Source organism: Dermacentor silvarum, chromosome 2 (assembly GCF_013339745.2).
Source record: "Dermacentor silvarum isolate Dsil-2018 chromosome 2, BIME_Dsil_1.4, whole genome shotgun sequence".
Lineage (NCBI taxonomy): Eukaryota > Metazoa > Arthropoda > Arachnida > Ixodida > Ixodidae > Dermacentor > Dermacentor silvarum.
In genome coordinates, this window is record NC_051155.1 from 56,822,920 (window position 1) to 56,844,491 (window position 21,572).

A 21,572-nucleotide genomic window follows, 5' to 3' on the forward strand; every position below is an offset into this window, starting at 1 on the left:
GGGTCCTCTTTTATTTATCATTTTCATAAATGACCTTACTTCCGGTATTCCATTGACAATTCGGTTGTATGCGGATGACTATGTCGTATACCGACCAATTCATGCGCATCATGACCACATCACTCTTCAACAAGACCTTGATCGAATCTCCCATTGGTGTTCCTCATGGCAAATAACTTTAGATACAGAAAAATGCGAGTTGATTACCTTTAGTCGTAAACGTAGAAATTCTTCACTTAACGACAGGCTTAACAACCGTTCTTTTTCCTGCACATCTTCGTACAAGTATCTAGGCGTCTATCTTACACCAACCCTTTCATGGTAGACTCATATCAGCAGAATTACAGCAAAGGCATCACGTACACTCGGCTATCTGAAGCGTAATCTTTACGAGGCTCCTCAAACTACTCGCAAGCTAGCATATCAAACATTTCTCCGCCCTCAACTTGATTATGCTGTGTCCATTTGGTCACCTTACCAAACTTATCTAATCAATGACCTTGAAGCTATTCAGAACCGTTCCGCTCGTTTCATCGTCAGAGATGATAGCATACATTCTAGCGTACCAAGCATCAAGATAGCACTAACACTCCCGATTTTAGAAAAACGTCGAACTATTTCACTTGCGACGAGATTTATTGTCCTCGATAACGTTGTAAGAACGCTAGGTACAGGTAAGCACTGCAAGGGCTGTTTGTAGCACGGGGTTCTCTCGCGATCACGGCACGGTCCTTCGTCTTCCTCTTCAGTCGGCACATACCCAGGGGCGCCTCTGCTTCATTACACACTACTTTGTTTATTGCACAAAATAGTTCACAGTGAACATTAGTTTTCCTTAACCTTAACTCGTCCATTACATTCATCAAGACGTCCGCATAATGGACATAGCTTTCAACGCCTGTTTGACAAAACTAACGCGTTTAATTATTCTGCCCTGCCACAGGCTATTAAATATTGGAATGGCCTTCCTGACACAATAGATAATATTGTTTAACCCGTGATTTTTAGAAAATAGTTAAGTGCATATTTTAAATGTTGATTTCAAATTGATTTTGCGAATATGTCATGTGAACGTGTTTAAATTGAATTACCTGTATATTTACAAATTTCTCATTCCAGCCTGAATTCTATAAACTGGAAATGATCTTTACCGCTAACTTTTATATTAGTCCCATTTTGGTGAATTCATGTATAACAAGATTTCTGCTCCTTTTCATTGTTTAACCTTTTATAACCCCCCTCACGCAATACTCCACTTCGGAGCCTGTGAGGACATTGAATAAATAAATAAATAAATAAATAAATAAATAAATAAATAAATAAATAAATAAATAATAAATAAATAAATAAATAAATAAATAAATAAACTCATTTTCAATTGCGAACGCAGCAAGTGGACTCCATCCGATGGCAGTTGATTTTTCATTAGCCTTGCTACAATCAGCGAGTTCACAGATAGTAAGTAACCTATACTATAAATGACCCCTGCTTTGAAGCTCGGTTTTCTGCCGTGACTACCATGGTTTGAAGAAACTATGCTGTACCGTCTGTCGCTTGGGTGTCGCGTTTACTAAGATTTTTTTCCCCTATTTGAATGGCTGATAACACCTGCGATAGCTGCGGCTGTCATAAGACAATTGCTCATGCTCTGTTTGTCAGTTCGGGCAGCAGTAAGGAGAGGCAAGTGCCGTGCTGCACGTAGGAAGAGCTTCACAGACGGGCTCTCCAAAAGAAAGATAGTAAGACTCGCAGAGTCAGGATGGACGTTTGTGCCTAAGGCTGCTGGCCGACTGGTTCTTTTTCTGCTGTCTGTGGGACCGCAAAACAGGCTGCGAGTTGGATGTGTACCGCCTTATATATTTGTCAGTGTACTGTGGGACAGGCAGACGGTGCGCTAGACCCTATGTGTTTTAGCACGTTAAATCGCGTTTGTGTGCACACCTTTTCTATCTCTTTTACAGCTAAGCTGTCTATGGCTAGGCCTCAATGCGTTTTCCGTGTCCGTCAACAGATCTGCGAGTGCAAGACTCAGCTCCTGAATTTGATGCAATATCGCTTGTCTATGAAAAAGCTTATACGTCTCATCACTTGGATATGCATTATCAGTGGATTAGTTATCAATGGACACCATTTTAAAAATAAGTAGACTCTCATGTAGGTATCAAGGTTTTCTCAAAAATTTGCCGCTGTGCGACGCGCGTCGGCCATGTGTACGCTTGCACCGCCCTGTCGTTGTCGTCCTTCCAAAAGCTTGCGTGCCTAGTTCCCTTCCGCTCTCTCAGCGTGGTGGTCCCGTAGCGCATGTCTAGTTTCTCCGGCTCCCCGAGGTGGTGGTAGTCTTCTACGCGAATGTATGCCGTCAATCAAGACCCCCGATAAAACAAAAATTGCCCCCACCTCCCCGAAGGGAATCGTGAGGAAATGCGAATGCATTTCTTGCGCCGAGAGTACACGGCGTAGTAATTTTAATGGCGTAAATTAATGACGAGACGAGGATTTGTACCGTAACCATTTATTTACACATTCATCAGCACCTGTTTGTTTTGTCATTGTACCTGACGGCCATAATCACAGCCTTGTGGTCGCTAAAGTGTACAGTCAAAGGGTCTTTGAGAAGCATGCGCACGTCACAGTTTCGGGTAAAGGCGAGATCAACGCAACTTCCGTGAATGGTAGTCGGACACTTGTCGGACTCGGCGGAGGCACACTGCATAGAGTACTTTGTCCGCATGTACTCCACCAACCACTCGCCGCTCTTCTTTCTCACGTCCACGTTAAAGCTTCCCGAGCACGGAGTTCGGTATCGGCAGCTCGCTTCGCTCGCTTGCGTTCGGCATCACGCGCTCTTCGCTTCGCAGCCTTGTCTTCCGCTTCTTCTCCTCCGGTTGATGATGACGTTGAAGCTACTGCAGTGACGTCACCTCCAGCGAGAGGTGTAATGCTCGGGTTGGATTGTATTACACTTCTTGCTAGGGGTACCGTTGCCGTCAGACATTCGCCTTCACCGACTTCTGCCATCGCCTTGAGAGGCGCCCAGCCAGCGAACGGTCGAGAGTGAGGCGCGCGCTTCACTCCATTTATATATACGTGCGAGCGAGCAAACGGGAGAGTGGGGCGCAGGGAGGAGAGAGAGCGAGCGGCGAGAGAAGGAGCGGCGAAGCACTGCACCTACCCTCTCCTACCCTCTCTCCACACACGCGGGAGCTCCGCCGAGTTCCCGCGATGCGAGCGCTCTCAGACGCCAGAGCGCGCTCCTCCTCTCCACTCACTCTCCGCTACTCCGCCCGCATCACTTGCTCCGGTTGCTAGGGGCGAGGATAAGCGCGCGCGCCCGCAGCTGTTGCTATGGGAGAGGGAGTGAGAGCGGAGAGATAACACCGACAGACGCCTGACATGCCCCGACTAAGAAATGCATTCGCATTTAAAATAAAAGTGTGTGCGCGTGTGTCTTTCTTCGGGATGACCGCCGCCGCCGCTCAAGAGAAATAAAAATTGATCATACCTTTGATTTAAATTGTGTGCCACCTCTACGTCGTGTGCTAAACTGCTTCGCTAGTAATCGACCTTCACAGCAGTGCTATGGCGCGTGATTTTTTTTTTATTTTTATCTCGTCTCTCCTATCGCGTTTCACATCATTTGCTTACTTTTCACAGCAAAAAGTAGTACACCGGTATCTACATCACCGATATCTACATTGCCCTACCTGTCGTTGCCTATCTTCTTCCTCCTCATCCTAGCTTTGTCTACCCACGCTTCTATCTTGATGTCTCTTCTAACCACTTTCCCCCGTTTCCCCCTTGCAATGTGGCAAATATGGCCTTTGTCTGGTTACCGTCCATTCCATTCCTCTTCTTCCCTATCTCGCTATTTCTAGCTACAATCCTGTGTAACTCACCTTGTGTGAGCGGATGAACTTGTAGTTATTGTCAGGTTTGTATTCCTCAGCTACGCACTGCTGGTACAAGATGCTGGTCCGCTGCTCCAAAAGTTGTACTTCCCTCTGCATTCGCTCCCGACCGAACGCCTCAACGCGCTGCTCGAAGCGCTGCGTGAAGTAAGTGTAGAGGAGCGTGTCTACCGAGTTCAGGGCCCGCAGCTCTGCCACCAGCTGTTTGGTCAGCGAATGCCGAAAGTCGCCCTGCGGAAGCGTCACGAGCAGCAGTGGCGACCGTATCAGGAGAATGCGAAAGGGGATGAGGGAGGATATTGTCGGGTTCATATGACAACCACAAATCATTGCAGCTTTGGTCTGCACGGACGCAGCCATTGGTTGCTCAATTCGTTCAAGCCTTAGTTGCCTTCAAACAATACTCGGAGGTGTTAAAATCAGGCCCCAGACACAACGCTTTTGTAACCTTCGGATTACTACTTACTATACTACTCAAGAATGGCGGGGACTATTATAGGCCACGCCAGAGTTTGGCAATTGTATCGATTGAGAAACTGGGACACCCTGCTGGGTCAAATTTCTGGTTAGCCTGACTGGCCGATCATCATCATCATCATCATCATCATCATCATCATCATCATCAGCAGCAGCAGCAGCAGCAGCAGCAGCAGCAGCAGCAGCAGCAGCAGCAGCAGCAGCAGCCTATATTTATGTCCACTGCAGGACGAAGGCCTCTCCCTGAGATCTCCAGTTACCCCTGTCTTGCGCTAGCGTATTCCAGCTTGCGCCTGCGAATTTCCCAACTTCATCATCCCACCTGGTTTTCTGCCGTCCTCGACTGCGCTTCCCTTCTCTTGGTATCCATTCTGTAGCCCTAATCAACGCCTCCTATAAAAACATATGTTGCCCTAATGGTCCACCGGTTATCCATCCTACGCATTACATGGCCTGCCCAGCTCCATTTCTTCCGCTTAATGTCAACTAGAATATCGGCTATCCTCGTTTGTTCTCTGATCCACACGGCTCTCTTCCTGTCTCTTAACGTTACTCTGGAAGAGAGCGGTCATCACAAAGAAGTAAATACACCTGTTCCTGGCGTCGTCATCAGTCGGGTACGTTTGCCATTAATGCGAGAAAAACTCGTCTGGTGTGTTAATGACTTACCGTTGTCTTATATTCTTACAGAGGAGCCCTAATGAGCATTTTTACTTGCTTGGGTGTGTCAGATGTCATCGCTCCTGTAGGCGCCCGTAAGAAACGCGTTCGATACATATAGGTTCGAAAGGATTGGTACCATGCCTACTGCGAAATAACCAGCCTCAGCGGGCATGGTGGATTTAGGATTGCCTTACGCTTCCAAAGAAGGTTATCATTCCGACAGTCAATAGGGCTCCCAACCTCGTTTGTCGACAGACGCCAGCGCCACTTCTTCGTCTGGCAGAGAGCAGCGTCACCATGTATTAGGTCACCAGCACCGTGAGGTGCTCGCGATGCCCTCGGTCCTTACAAAATTGCTCCTCGCACCATGGTTGCTTCGCGATGCTTTGGTGGTCGGGTAGCCAATGGGCCAAGGTGCCCGGCACTGTTATATGGTGAACTGTCACAGCAATGACGAAAACACCCTGGGCCTGCAGCCGCCTCTCAATTTCTACAGTTTCGCGCAGGGTCAATTAAACCGGAAGGCGATAGCTAGCCGCTTAACCTAATGCCTGCTATTATTCGCGTGAGCATTGTTGCTTCGCCTTGTAACTCAGTCATCACAGTTTGTTCATGACGAAAATAATCTGGAGGACGCTTAAGCTTCGCCTTTTAGAGTGGAACGCGATAGCTTTCAAAGATCCCTCACTGTTTCTGCAGCTGCAGCTTAGGTAACCGTAATGTTTACCGGGAAACGCTGGCGGCGAACGCTATGCAAGAAGGCGAGCTTGCTGGTGGAAACGCCGCCTCTTGCATGCACCGGTCTTCCGTTTTTGTTTCGTACTTTTAATATTTCAGTCTCAGAAGATTTAACATAAAAGGCTTGCGCTGTAGAATGACATGTGTTTGTGGGTTGTCATTCTCAAGATTACGAGGAATAACTTCGTAGAATATAAGACAAGGTATGAGCAACTTTAGTGATAGAAGAACTTTATACAACATAGAATATTTTTCGTTCACGCAACGCCTACTACGCCAGCTACGACGCCGACACCGGATTTTCTGCGACACAGGGCACTTAACGCTATCGCGTCAATATCGCTCAACTGTACTTCGACGTGACTTGAGTGACACATTCAGCGTCGGCTTCTTTGAGCGTGCAGCGAATATTGTGCTTGCTCGTGTTTGTTTCGCAGCGCGCGCTTGATCAGTAACATTTATGTCACAGCAAGTTTGATTCAATTGAGCGCTTTAGCACAGGCGTATGATTAGGTAGCAGTGGCGCAGCAACGGGGGGGGGGGGGGGGTTGTAGCCCCCCCCCCCCCGAAGGCCGACTTACCTCCTCCCCCCCCCCTTTTGTTTAACCCCTTTTCTATCCTTGCGCATTTGAGTACTGCAACTAAGATGTAAGACGCAGAATCGTCTGCACACTCGCAAACAGCGCATTTTTTGACAATTTCCCGTGAAGAAATTGAAATTAGTGCTGTTTAGATGGTATTGGCAAACTGTCAACCCCCCCCCCCCCCCCTGGCAGAGATCCTGGGTGCGCTACTGAGGTAGCTAGTTTCTACAAAAAATTGTCCGCCATCCCGCTCTGCGACCGTGAAGGTCCAGCCACGCTGTATCAAACACCGCACATGGTCGCGCATTGCATTCGCGCTGGTCTTCTGGTGTCTTGAATTTCCGTTGTCTACCCATGGCAGTTTTAGAATTGAATGTGTTTCTGGACGGTTCTGCATTTTATATATGAAAGCATGGTTGAAGTTGAAGTTGATTTATTTATCACACAAAGTACACAAGAAAATTGCACATGACATGTGGTTGGGAAAGCGGGAAAAAAGCTACAACATGTAGCTTGACTGGCCCCACCTCCCAGTACCCGGCAGCGGGCACTTTGGCAGAATTAAGTAATACATGTACACAAAGACTGTTTCAGTTGGGGTACTGGTTTGATAAACAACAGCGGACACTTTCGCAGATACATGAAATACAAATACTGTTTAAGCTGCAACATTAGGTAAACAATAGATACAAGATGGAAACTATGCTGCATTATGTCACCAAATGAACTAAAAAAGCGAATTATAACAAGCAATTATACAAAAAGCGCATACCTGTCGTTTCTCGAAAGTACGCCCAAATCCTCTATTGTGAGGTGGAATTTATTTAAAAGCTGTGGGACGCTTGACTGCATCATCGGAAATCCATAGTTCGTGCGAGATCTTGGTACATGCCAAAGTTATGTGCGCCTCAATGAGCGTAAAGAAGCGTTGTTTCGCAAGTTTGATAGTGCTCTCAGATAGTGTGTGTCCTTACGTATTTTACATTGAAGGCTGGATAGTAACTTAAAATCGTACAAATTGTGTAATTTGAAAATTTTGAGTCTAGTATACAAAGGAGTTGTGTGTGCATCATATGGCTGCTTTGTAATCACTCGGACAGCATTTTTTTGCATTATCATTAGCTTATACAGAACTTTCATAGTGCCATTTCCCCATACGAGATGGCAGTAACGCAAATGTGATTCAAACAAATCATTGTAAACTAAGCGGTTCTGGCGGACTAGTAGAAAATACATACACTTCCTTGGCATGCCTAAAGCCTTCGCAAGTTTAGTGCGTAGGTAGTCAGTGTGGTGGTCCCAAAGCATAAATTCGTTAAAAATTACTCCCAGGGATTTGGCTGCCGGAGATATTTCAATGACAGAGTCCTGTAAGTGTAGGACGTCACTGAGGTTACATGGCACGGATTTTGGGCGGAATAAAACAGCTTTTGTTTTAGAGAAATTTATTAATAATGAGTTTTCGACAGACCATGCATTTAGTTTATGCAGAATTAGATTTCCACGTTTTACTAGGTCATTAGCATCTGTTCCAGCAAGAAATATACTTGTGTCGTCTGCATACATTATGCAGTTAGCTGAGGTTTCAATGTTTACAAGATCATTTATATATATGACGAACAACAGGGGTCCTAGGATACTGCCTTGGGGAACACCGCATTTAGTTTCACGGGCTGTTAATAATTCTCGGTCAACATAAACTGATTGATACCTTCCTGATAGGTAGCTACTTAATAAATCAGCTGCAATACCTCGAATACCATAACAAAACAGCTTTTTTAACATAGTTTTGTGATTTATTCGATCGAACGCTTTTGAGGAGTCAATAAAAACACCCAGTGTTAGCAGTTTATTCTCAATGTTCCGTAATATTAATTCTTTTTGGTGCAATAAAGCCACTTCCGTTGATAATCCAGGTCTAAAACCAAACTGAGATAAAGTAATAAGTGAATTTTTATCAAGAAAAGTAGACAGTCTTGAGTGAATTAACTTTTCTATTGGCTTAGAGAACAACGGCAAAATATATATGGGTCTGTAGTTTCCTAGATTATTTCTGTCGCCACCTTTAAGCAAGACTATTACTTAAGCTAACTTCATTTTCTGAGGAAATATGCCGGTATTTAAGACAAGGTTATAAACGTGGGTTATGCAAGGAGTGATGATGTCAAGGACGAATATTACTGGTTGCATTTTTATGCAATCAATGTCTTCACATCTGGTTTTCTTAAGCGCCGTGAATGTGTTAAACAGTTCACTACAATCTGTTGGAGTGAAAAAAATTGATGACTCGGAAGGAGGCCTCAAATAGTCATGTATAGCGGGATTGTGGGAACTCTGAGGAAGTGATGTGAAATACTCGTTAAAAACGTTTCCTAATGTTTCTCCGTTTAGAATTTTGCTATCTATGGCTAACTCTTTCAAATCCGTAGTCGAAGTGCGAGAAAAGATAACTGAAGAAAGCTGCTGCCATAAATGTTTGCTATCCTTGATACCATCAAACATGTTAGACAAGTAGTCGCGTTTAGCGTTACGAAGTGTTTTGTTTAGAAAATTTCTGTATTTTTAAATGCCTGTAATGCATCCAGATTTCGATTTTTTCAGAAATATGTTGTACAGTTTATTCTTTTCGTTGATCATTTTCAACAAGTGTGGCGTCATCCACGGTTTACGTGCTCGTTTCGTTTTCACAATCCTCTTGTAAGGAAAATGCTTTTTATACAGGGAGCTAAATGTTACCATAAAGCTATTGTACGCCGTTTCTGCAGAAAAAGATGAGAAAACGTTGTCCCAATTTGTTTTGTTAATTCCGTCCCTAAACCGACCTAAACTGCTTGCATTTATGTCATGAACAAAGGTGGATGGTATCGCTTTATGTCCGAGCCCTTTTTGTTTCTCAACGATTATATAAATGGGCAAATGGTCACTGATACATACTGAAATTGTAACTGCACGTACACTGTCTTGTGGCAAGTTTGTCAGGAAAACGTCTATAAGTGTAGCAGTGTTTGAAGTTATGCGCGTAGGACCAATGAGCATATTAGTTATGAAATATGAGTAAGGAGCGTGGATAGTTCGGTTTGTTGGGAAGTTCTCTGCAGCATGTCAATGTTGATGTCTCCGCCAAGCGCTAATGTATAATAATGCGTCAAAACAAAAGAAAAAGGTTTATCTAGTAGTAATAAAAATGTTTCATCACAACCATCAGAGGGGGTCTGTACAGAGCGACAAATATGAAGCTTCCCGATTTCACACAAACCATTTCTGCATCAGGCTCAGACCGAGAAAACTCATCAATATATTCATAAGTAATTCCTTCTTTCAAATATAAGCAAACACCACCACCTCTTTTTGTTTCCCTATTTAAAAAAGTACAGCTGTACCCTTCCAGATGAAACACATCACCATTATTAGCAAACCAGGTTTCTGTCAACACGATAGCTGTGAATTCAGTAGTTATTTCATTGAGAAACACACAAAACTCGTCGTATTTTTTCTGCGCTGACTTCATATTCAAGTGCAAAAACATAAGAGGCAACACAGGGAATTCTGTAAGCATAAGATTATAATCAGGCGGGGAAATAGAATTATCCATGACTGTGTAGAATAAAAAGGTACACGAGCACCAACCAAGGAATAACTATACCAGACCTGGAAGATCGGCCACATGTTTGATCACATGAGCAGAGTACCCGTCAGTTTTACGGAGGAAAACCTTCCCATTTCTACACCAGGCATACTTATAGCCATTTTGTTTTGCCCACTGTTTTGTTGCAAAGAGCAGTTTCCTGGTTGCACTCGACAAGTTCTCGGCCAGGAACAGAGAGGAATTCTTATCCGCGAGTATCCTTTTTCAAAGCCAGTTATCACGTTCTGACTGACTCACGAAACGGATTATAATACCCGCCTCCTTGCCTTTCTTCGTGGGAAACCTGTGCAGTGATCCAATACGACTAGGGGTCAGTTCCGACACGCTAATCGCCTTGGCAACCTCATTAACCTTACTTAATAATTCCTCATTGTCTGTTTTAGGGAGTCCATGAATTTCAAGGTTCAGGCATCTTCCTCGCCTTTCCAACTCGTCAACAGTTGCACGAAATTCAGCAATATCTGCGGTATTGCTTTTCGCTTCAATTTGTTCAACTCGTTTGTGAAGCTGCTTAAGATCCTGGTCTTGCCTCTTTATGACTGAGAATTTCGTCCTATTTAGAAGACATCATGACAATAGAAGATTCAATGTTGTCAACCTTCTCCGACAGGGGCCCCAGTGACTCACGCTTAGTGTTAATGCTGGCAAGAGCGGTTTGCACATCAAGCTCCTTGCTTGATTTCTTAGAGCTGCCGCCGCGTAATCTTGCGGTACTGCGAGTAGGGCACTTCCACGACTCTTTCAGGGAACCTTTCTTCGATTTTAACATCGCCTCAGTCACGCCAGAGCATTTGCCTGTGTGGTAACCATGATTACACTCCGTGCACTTCACGAACCCGGTCACTGGGAGCCCTTCGTTACAGGTGAAGCATACATCACCCTTATCAGAAAACATAATGAACAGTCACTTTCAAAACTGAGTTTGACAAGTCAACACAAAAAAGAAGTACACTGGCAGCGGATTGGCAGCAATGAGAAAAAATGCTAGCGCGCGCTACTCGGAAAACACCAAAGCAGTTTGCACCAACCTGAAAAAAGTAGAAATGCACGAAGAATCAGGCAACGTCCTTCTGCCTCCGTAACCGCTGACAGAATGAAGGTTTCCGTGGCACAACACCAGCCGAAAGTTTGCTTTCAGAGGATTCCGTTGATAACGCTAAGGGGCGGTGAATTCCGGTGCATCCGTACGAGTAATCTTGATCCGTCCGTCGGTGCAGCAGGCTGATGACAGCGTCGGTAAATCTGTGCTGACGTTTATGCAGATTCAAAATATTCCAGCGGTTGGGGCCACTGAAAAAAAGTAGAAATGCACGAAGAATCAGGCAACGTCCTTCTGCCGCCGTAACCGCTGACAGAATGAAGGTTTCCGTGGCACAACACCAGTCGAAAGTTTGTTTTCAGAGGATTCCGTTGATAACGCTAAGGGGCGGTGAATTCCGGTGCATCAGTACGAGTAATCTTGATCCGTCCGTCCGTGCAGCAGGCTGATGACAGCGTCGGTAAATCCGTGCTGACGTTTATGCAGATACAAAAAAATTCCAGCGGTTGGGGCCACTGAAAAAAGTAGAAATGCACGAAGAATCAGGCAACGTCCTTCTGCCGCCGTAACCGCTGACAGAATGAAGGTTTCCGTGGCACAACACCAGTCGAAAGTTTGTTTTCAGAGGATTCCGTTGATAACGCTAAGGGGCGGTGAATTCCGGTGCATCCGTACGAGTAATCTTGATCCGTCCGTCGGTGCAGCAGGCTGATGACAGCGTCGGTAAATCCGTGCTGACGTTTATGCAGATACAAAAAAATTCCAGCGGTTGGGGCCACTGAAAAAAGTAGAAATGCACGAAGAATCAGGCAACGTCCTTCTGCCGCCGTAACCGCTGCCAGCATCTTGTTAAGCATATATATATATATATTTATATATAAATGCTGTATGCCCGATTGCGAAGAAAGAAGAGCCACGGATAGATTCTCCATGGAATACGCCGCGAGCACATAGTTCATGGGGAGTCCTCCCTAGGAAGCTCTTTGTCACGAACTTCATAGAGAGCTTGTCAAAGCATCATCCTAAGAGAAAGAGTCAAAATTATGCGAGAAACCCAAGTGCAGCTGCATAGCGAAAACATCAGCGTCTTTAAGAAAGAAACCTGTATTTTCTGCCACGCCGAATCGGAGATGCCTCAGGAGAAGAAAGTCTGTTTCTCCATGCAGGGTGTAAAGCAATAGCTCTTCCCCGGGTTGGTATGCAACCAGCCCATGACCGTCGCTGAATTTGTTTCCGAGGTCACAAGGAACGAGAAGACGCCTGATATGGGGTTAAGGCAATAATATAGCCGCCAAAAGTTGACCGCAAACTATGCTTAAGTCTAAGCACCAGGCACCGACCACCTGCGCAAGAACATCAGAGCGGTCGTACGATAGCAGCAGCAGAGGTTGTTACCAAGGCCGCAGCCTCAGGTGACGTCGGTCGCTGACATGGAAGAACCTCAGCGATGACTGCGAGTTCCAGAAGTACAGCCGCCATCGCCGCTACTGCAGACGGAAGGGATGACCTACGCTGCCAACGCAGCCGCCATGTGCCCGCCCCGCACCCGCACCAGGGCCCAGAAACGCCACAGTTCCGTCCCCAGATGCAGATGCCGCCACTGAAGCCCTGTGCGAGCCCCTCTGTGAGCCCGCGCAACGCCCCGAGGAAGACAGACATGTGGCGCGCTCCGGACCACCACCCTCTCTGCTATCACTGTGGAAAAGTGATAGTCGTTCAGGCACGGTTGCCGCATGTTGCCCGCTCCTCGGGAACGCGCGGTAACCGTCCCTGAATGGCTACTTTCACCGTCGTGGCTGGAGCTGTATCCTCATAAAGGAAGGCAACTTTGAATTTTTAACGGCGGAGCCGTTTAATCTCGGCAAAATGCCGGTGTGCAACGCTAAAACTGCTAGTGCGAGGAGGAGCCACGTCACGCGCAGGGCTGTAGTAGGCGTGCGCGCGGCGGCGCCAGGGCATTTCTCTGCTCCACTGAGATATAGCTTGACCTTAGCGCACCTTGACGCCGGGAGAAGAGGCTGCCCGACGAAAGAAGCGCCTTCAAACCACGCGGGGAAGGAATCGCCGTCTTCGTGCCGATCCAGCCTACCTCGCCAACAAAGCAGCCGATATGCGGCGTCGCCGAGCCGATCCGGAATACCGAGAATGCGAGAATCAAGCCAAGCGGCAACGCCTAGGGTTGCCCTTATAGCCTAGTCTTGCCCTGATAGCCCAACCTTGACTAGAAAAAGCCAAGGCACCTTAAGCCTACATCAACTAGTTGCTAAGGAACGTCGCCGAGATCCTCTGTTTCTTCAGACTTGGCACCGCTAATGTCAAGCTAGCCGCATTTTTAAGGCGAAAGCCTTAGATCTCTATGTTTCAAGGTAGCGTTGTAAGGTACATAAAGTCACGTGACGTAAGGAAGGCCAGAATTGAACCAAGCGTGTCCAGCGGTGTATAAGGGTTGATAAATGATTAGCAACCTAATTAATGCTAGATTAGTGAGTGGATTAGGGCGAATTAAGGTGGATTAAGGTGCAACCCAACCTCCCGTCACGATGATGAAGAAATACAGCAGTTTTATGAAGACGTTGAATTAGCAATGAGAAAGGTGCAAACTAAGTATACTGCAGTCATGGGCGACTTCCATGCAAAAGTGGGGAAAAAGCAGGCTGGTGAGCAAGCAATTGACAACTACGGCATCGATTTTAGGAACACTAGAGGTGAGATGCTGGTAGAATTCGCGGAAACGAGTAGGCTCCGAATAATGAATACCTTCTTCAGGAAGCGCAGCAACAGAAAGTGGATATGGAAAAGCCCTAATAGAGAAACTAGGAATGAAACAGATTTCATACTATCTACCGATCCCAGCATAGTGCAGGATGTAGAAGTGTTAGGTAGGGTAAAGTGCAGTGACCATAGGTTAGTGAGGTCCGGAATTTCTCTTAATTTGAAGAGAGAAATAGTAAAATTAGTCAAGAAGAAACAGGCCACCCTAGACGCAGCAAGGGTAAAAGCAGACCAATTCAGGCTGGTGCTCGCAAACAAATATGCAGCTTTAGAGCAGGAAGTTGAAGGCAACATAGATGTAATGAATGAAACCGTAACTAGGCTGAACTAGGTAAGGCACCAAGGCAGCCAGTAGGTAAACACTCACAAGTAACAAATGACCTAATAAAGGAACCACAAAACATGAAAGTGTCCAACTCGAGAGACCAGATAGAATTCGCTGAATTGTCGAGAATTGATGAACAAGAAGAAAGTAAGGGATATTCTCAATTATAACGTGGAAAAGATTGAGGAAGCAGTAAAATATGGACGCAGAATGAAATCAGTAAGAAAACCTGGCATAGGACAAGGCTAGATGTGTGCACTGAAAGATGTGCAGGGCAATATCATCAGCAATTTCGATGACATAGTAAAAGCAGCGGAAGAATTCTATATTGACCTGTACAGTTCCCAGAGCAGCCAAGCTACTTTCATTCGAAGCAGTGATGAACAGGATACAGAGGCTCCTTCTATAACTAGCAATGAAGGGCCTTGCAAGATATTACCAGGGGAAAGGCCGCTGGAGAAGATGGAATAACAGTCGATTTAATTAAAGATGAAGGAGATATCATGCTTGAAAAATTCGTGGTAGCTTGCACTAGTGGCGCAGGGCTAAAGACACAGCGCAGCTGATCGGTTCCTAGTTGGTCCTGGCTATACGAAGTGATGCTAAGTTATACGAAGTGTATTAGCATTTCATCGTGGTCCGTGGTATCGAGGAACGCAGAGGTTGTGGAAAGGAGAAAAGATGCATGTTTCTGCAGCCGTTATAGGGAGCACGGCTCAGCATCTGAGGGGCGGGGAAAGGGGGATAGAAAGTAGGAAAAGTGGAAGAAGGGGAGGGAGAGGGTAGTCGTCATCGTCTTGGGCAGGGTGCCCTCACAGTCGGTCAGCCAGCATCGAATCAGCAAGGTAGCAGAGTACGACCTTGAATACCCTGCTGGAACTGCGGGCTGGGAAGAGCAGGTCCGTGCTGGACGCTGAATGCGGCGTAGTTGAACCACCATGGTGGCTCGGTGTTGGTTGGGTGCGGGGCAGAAACATAGGAGGTGCTCCAGTGTTTCGACTGCCCCGCACTGTGTGCAGGCTGGTGAGTCAGTTCTACCCAGGCGGAAGCTCCGGGCGGCTGTCCAGCAGCAGCCAATTCGTAGGCGTAGCAGGAGGGATCTCTCCCTTCTTATCAGTCCCCGGTCCGGCAGCCGTGTCGGGGGACTCCGCCTCGCCACGCGTGCGTCGGGGTGACAGCTCAGCAGCAGTCGCTGCAAGGTGCTCCTGGAGTAGTCTGAGGCAATGACTGCTGGGCTGATCGCCGTGTCCATTCCTTGTGCCTCCTTTGCCAAGGCATCTGCCTCTTCATTGCCCGGGATTCCCACGTGTGCAGGGATCCAGTGCAACGAGACACCGGTGCCACTGCGCGGAGGGCGTGGAGCTTGGTTACCAAGAGGCCAGCCCTCTCCGGCAAACACACGGCCTGAAGAGCTGCTCTTGAGTCACAAGCCACCGCCACAGGAACTCCAGGAGGGTCTGCTGCCAGCAGGTCTGCGGCCAGGTGAAGGCCCGCCATCTCAGCAACGGTGGAGCTGGCCGAGAAGAAGAGTCTGCAAGTCGATGCCCTGCCGAGCGCGGCGGCCACACAGGCTGCAGTGGCTGAGCTGGTGTCGGGGAGGACGGAGCCGTCCGTGAAGCCGAGCAGTCTCCCTGCCAGCTCTTCCTCAAGCTTAGAGGTGGCCACCTGCAGGAGTGTATAGCTGGAATAACGGCGCTTGGATTGTCCCTCCAGCGAGGTGCAGATGACCAAGGGCCTCTCGTGTGGTGGTGGTAGTCGCACCACTGGAGGTACCTGGCCGACCGCTCTCTGGTAAGTCTCGACCAGGCTCCCCATTCTGGAAGAGGGTCGGCCCGCCAGGCGGGTGAGCAGGGGTTCTCCGTCAGGGGCGTGGGCTAGCCTGCCAATGTGCAGCAAGCCACGCTGCTGCAGCAGGGGCGACAAAGGCCACACTCCCGCCTCTGTAAGCGTTGGAGCTATCTGTGAGGACCGGGGCAGCCCCAGCACGCTCCTGATGAAGCCCCGGTGGAGTTGTTCTAGACGTCTCAGCCAGGTTGGTGAGAGGGTGACCAGTGACAGGCCATAGAGCAGCCTGGAGGTGGCGGCTGCTGAATGCAGTCGCAGCGCCCAGGATGGCGAGCATCCTCGCCCCCTCAGGAAAATCCCTCTCACCACTCTCTGGACCCTCTGGACCTGTCCAACCACAGCCTTCACAGCAGGAGTCCAAGTCAGCAGGTGGTCAATCTGCAACCCGAGGTATGTGACTGTCCTCTGCCATGGTATCCTGGTTGCACCTATGATGAGACAGGCAGTGCTCCGTCGGGTGGCCGAGCGGGGGTGTACCAGGAGGGCCTTGGTCTTGGCGGGGGATACCAAGAAGCGCGGATGGCGTCGACAGTACCTCTTCGCGTTGCCTCGTTGATGCTGCTACAATTTGTTTCTCTCGCTCTCATTTTCTCTTTCTCTCTCCACAGCATAGCGCGTGACGCGCACAATCTGCCTCGCTCTCATTTTCTCTTTCTCTCTCCCTGCATAGCGCACGACGCTCCGCGAGGTGGTTGCTTAGCAACGCAGTGGCAGGCGGCAGACATAACGGCCGGCCTAAATAGCTCCGCTGTTAAAAAATGGAGCTGGGCAGGCCGTGTAATGCGTGGGATGGATAACCGGTGCACCATTTGAGTTACAGAATGGGTACCAGGAGAAAAAACGCGCAGTCGAGAAAGGCAGAATACTAGGTGGGGTGATGAACTTAGGATATTTGCAGGCGCAAGTTGGAATCAGCTAGCGCAAGACAGGGGTAATTGAAGATCGCAGGGAGAGGCCTTCATCCTGGAGTGGACATAAATATTCAAAGTAAAATTTTATTGACCAGAGAATAAGCTGGAAGGTCCGCTGGGCTAAAAGCCCTGAAAACGTCTTGACAGGGCCCAGGTGACCGTTACATGGCAGCAGCTGTACAAGGTGCGCAGGTTCAGATGATAGATACGCGGTGACAAAGGTAAAATAAAAACAGGCTGATTATACAACGTGTACATAAATCACACATATGCCTCCAAGGTTACAATGCACGAAGAAATGCATAAGAAATTTACACGTAACAATCTATCAGTCACACAAATGTATAAAAAGAAGACATGAATAATATCGTCGTATAGTTGAAACAGTATAGTCGTGTTTGGCGCATGATAGCCTTAGCTGATTATGCTTCATTAAACCCAACAACACAACAGTATAGTTGATATCACTTACAGATAATTAATCCTTTTCTAGCACACAATAGAACAAAAGTATGAACGTAACTGTTTTTTACTCCATCTGGTTGTTTTCATATGTGTTGAGTGTTGTAGGGACGTTGTATGTCAAAGTTTGGTACTTATAGGTGCAAGTAGGTTAAGAACGATTAAGGTGAATTAGGGTTCATTAGGCGTATTAAGGTCCATTATTGTGGATGAAGATTACGCAGCATTAGGGTGGATTAAGCTCGATTAAGGTGGATTAGGGTGTATTAAAAAGAATCAGGGTGTATTACGGTGTATTAAGGAGGATTAAGGGGGTATAAGATCGAATAAGGTGGATTATGGTGAAATACAGTAGGCTTTACAAGGCTTTTGCCTTCGCGTCTCTCGTGCGATAGCTAAAGACACCTGGAAATTTTTCTTAAGCACCAGGCAATGAACAGTGCCAAGTATTACACTGAACGACGTAGACAACAAAATGCGACATTACTGCGACATTTTAGCAAGAAAAGTGCAGCGGTAAGCGCAAAACGTTTTTCGAACATTTAAGGCGAACAATGAACGTTCCTGTATAGCTGATACAGGAACGTTCGGCGGGGTTGGTTTTCGTGCAGCTTGCGGTAATCTCAAGAACTGCGTGGCGATATCCCAGAGCTCAGAAGTACTCTCATATATAGAAGTGGCCACGAAGTGGAACTGGCCGTAAAAGTGCTAGTGTTCCAGCGGGGCCGTGGCTCGACCTTGTAGAAAAGCGTCCCAGCACCATGACAGATGCGCAGCGAATTTCGAACACGTCCTGTAACTCTTATCTTCATCGTCAGCTAGAAGATTCACACCTTTATTGCGTAGCATTTCTTCGGGGCCATTTGCTGTTCCGTTCTTCCTTCCCTTTCATTTCCTAGAAAATCTGTCATTCAGGCTTGAACAGGTAAATTTTAGAGCGGAGCGCTTAGGCGCCCCTTTCTGCCGCGAGCGTCGGCGTCCTTCGTAACTGAGCGAACGAGCACAGTGAAGAATGAAAGAGCGAACGCGCAGCGGTGGGTGAAAGACGGCGATAGCGAAGAGAGCGCCAGGACCAAAGCAGAAGAGGAGGGTGCAGCGGAACCATGAGGAGGAAAGCGGTGGAGGGTATGACGAAAGCGCGAGTAGACGAAAAACGTGGGCCATGCAAGGCGGGCTCTGCGGCGACGATGGCCCACAAGATGGCGCCACAGTAGCGCGCGTCGTCTGTATGTAAACAAGGCGCTGCATGAGCCGAAGTTTGTCTCCGGCGACTGCTCTTACTCGCGCCCACGTGTGACCCACGCGCTGCCTCTCGCGATCTCGCGAGTAGCGAGGAATCGTGCCACTCTTCGTTCCATTTGCAAAGTGCCGCACGAGACAGATTGTCCGCGCCAGTCAATATATCGCGAAATGAAAACGCGTATAAAGCTGCGCTCAAATTTCGCATTGAGGAGTATCATAATCGTTTGCGATTTTATTCTCTTCGCATATTAATCTCGACCCTACTCTTACACTTTCTCTCCAAAGGTCCTCAACCTTTATTGCAATTCATCGCAAGCGTTGCTGAACAGGACAGTGTCATCGGCAACCTGAAGCTTCCTCCTTTATTGCAATTCATAGCGTTGCTATTCACCGTTGAGTCTAACTCCTAGTTTGTCCCAATCTGATATCTTGAATACTTCTAAGCATGTAGCGAATAGCATTGGAGAGATTGTGTTTACTTGCTTGACCACGTTCTTGATCGGTATTCTCCTGCCTTTCTTTTCAAATTAAGGGGGCTGTGCCTTCTTTATAGATAATTGCTAAGACATTCGCTAATGCTTCCTATACTCCTTGATTTCACAATGTCTCTATTACTGCTGGTATTTCCACTGAATCAAACCCATTTTTGTGATCTATGAAAGCGATATAGAGCGGTAGGTTTTATTCCGCAGATTTCTCAATTACCTCATTGATGAGGCCGATGTGATACATAGTAGAATACTCCTTCACAAAGCCAGCCTGTCCTCTTGGTCGATTGAAGACAAGTGTTCGCCCGATTGTATTAGAATATACTTTGAATAATAATTTATACAATAGGGAAAGCAAGCTATTGGGTCTATGATTTTGCTATTCTTTAACGTCTCCCTTCTTATGTATTAGTTAATAGTGGCATTCTGCGAACTTTCTTGTACACATGAAATTGTCAGGCATTGCGTATAGAGTTTGCAAGCCTTTCAAGCTTATTAACTCCTCCTAATTTGAATAAATCGGTTGTTACTCCCAATTCTACCGATTTTCCCAGCTACAAGTATTGCAAAGCCGTTGTAACCTCATCGCTCGTTTCTTCAGTACCTTCATTTTACGCAAATAATGAAAGCTAAGAATATCATGTCAGCAGTCTTTTAAGGCTGCCTGGTTGTCAAAGTTTAGTAGTAAAGTGGCGAAGACTGCAGACGCATTTTCTACCTCTTTCGGAATACTATCGTTTTGTGCAACTTAGCGCGCAGCATAGACTCACTGATGCGACGGAAATTTGAGAAAGTGACGAATGTCCGAATGCGATCCATCAAAAACACAGCTCCCTATTAGGGTGTACCATTGCGTGGTACGCCACAGCAAGCGGTACCTGCAAGGGCGCATTCTCATCGGCCAGTCACTTTGGCTGCATCCCGTTCAGTGCGCATTCATTGGGTAAGCCAGCTAAAACGATGGCCTTTCCCAGCATTGAGGCGTCTGACTGTGATGTTACTTTCGCACAAATGTGAAAGCATTCCCAGAAATGATCAACCGAGAATACGGCCCCCGATGACCAATCCTCCTCCCACGGCACACAGCAGCTAGCGACGGACCTTTCGCCTGTTATGCTTGAACACGACGACGTCGTCCATCTCCCAGCAAAGCAAGTGACGCAGTAGAACCAGGGACTCGTTCATTCGCTCGGCCACCATCACAAGGTCGAACACGGCGTCCATACGCTCGATGAAGCCTCGCACGGCGCTCTCGTTGTGCGATAGCTCCAGATTGAAGCCCAGGTCGAAGCTCATCTGGTTCAAGCCTAGCCTCTTTCGGTGGGGCCAGGCAGGATAGCGCGCATCTGCTTGACGAATGAGGCGTTTTCTGTGGCCCTCTGCAACTCCTCCAGGCTGACATTAATGTGTTCCTGTTTTTCGAAAGAGAGCGAAACGGAACGGTACAGCGGAAGTTAGGAGTGAGTTCAGAAGAAAGGAGCTGAAGTCTACGCAGCGTGGTCAATAGCAGGTCATGGTCCTGTGCTATAGGCAAATGGCTATTCACAGCTAGTCAGGGGCACAGACAGTCACATACAACTTAAACCGCTCAAATCCTGTTGATATCTACGTAGTTCTGTAGCAAACACTTTCATGCTCTTTCGACGAGCGTATCCTATGGAGCTTTCGCGTGCGCGCGTGTGTGTGTGTGTGCACGGCCCCTGGATAAAAAAAAAAAAAGGCGCGGCCCGTTGCGTGGCACCGAAACGGCGCCTCGGGCCTAGTTCTCCTCGTGCCCGCTCTGGCGCCACTGCTCGGGTACAGCCGTTCGAGAAGCATTCTCACAGCCACGTTTGTACGCGCGACAGTGACTCTAATCAGGCCGTAAATAACGCGTTTTATAGTTGCGCATTACAGTTGAATTTTGAAGTCGTTATTAGAAGTGCCGATTACTCCACACATGTGAAAGTCTGCCCTAGAACGCCAATGTTTTGTAGAGTGAGCCTCAATGCTCTCCATGAAGGCAGCCCGCTCGACTCACCTGAAATGAAAAGGAGTGCTCGATTGCGAATAAACGGGAGGGGATTTACGTGTTTCTTCAAGACGACTTCAAGACGATGGATCGCGTTTATTTACAAGATGATGAATGCGAAGGTATCGCTCGCGAAAACAGTCCACGGTGCCGCACCCGATCCAGCCCAGCTTCGTTCTTCTCTTAACCGAACTCCCCTCGCACTTTTCATATTTCTCTCTGCGCTGGCAGTGGCACGGCCGCTAGGTAGGTAGGTAGTAAAATTTATTGAGGTCGGAAGAATCTTGACCCATTTTTTTAAAGGGGCAGACGGCGGGCCGCTCCCGGCATTGGGACGGGAAGGCCAAGCCTCACCGCCACATCGTGGCCTTCTGGACAGCCCAGAGTTGGTCAATCCATTCGTGGCTATTTTTAAATAAAAAAATCACAGCATATCCACGGGGTGAATGATGATGAGTGGG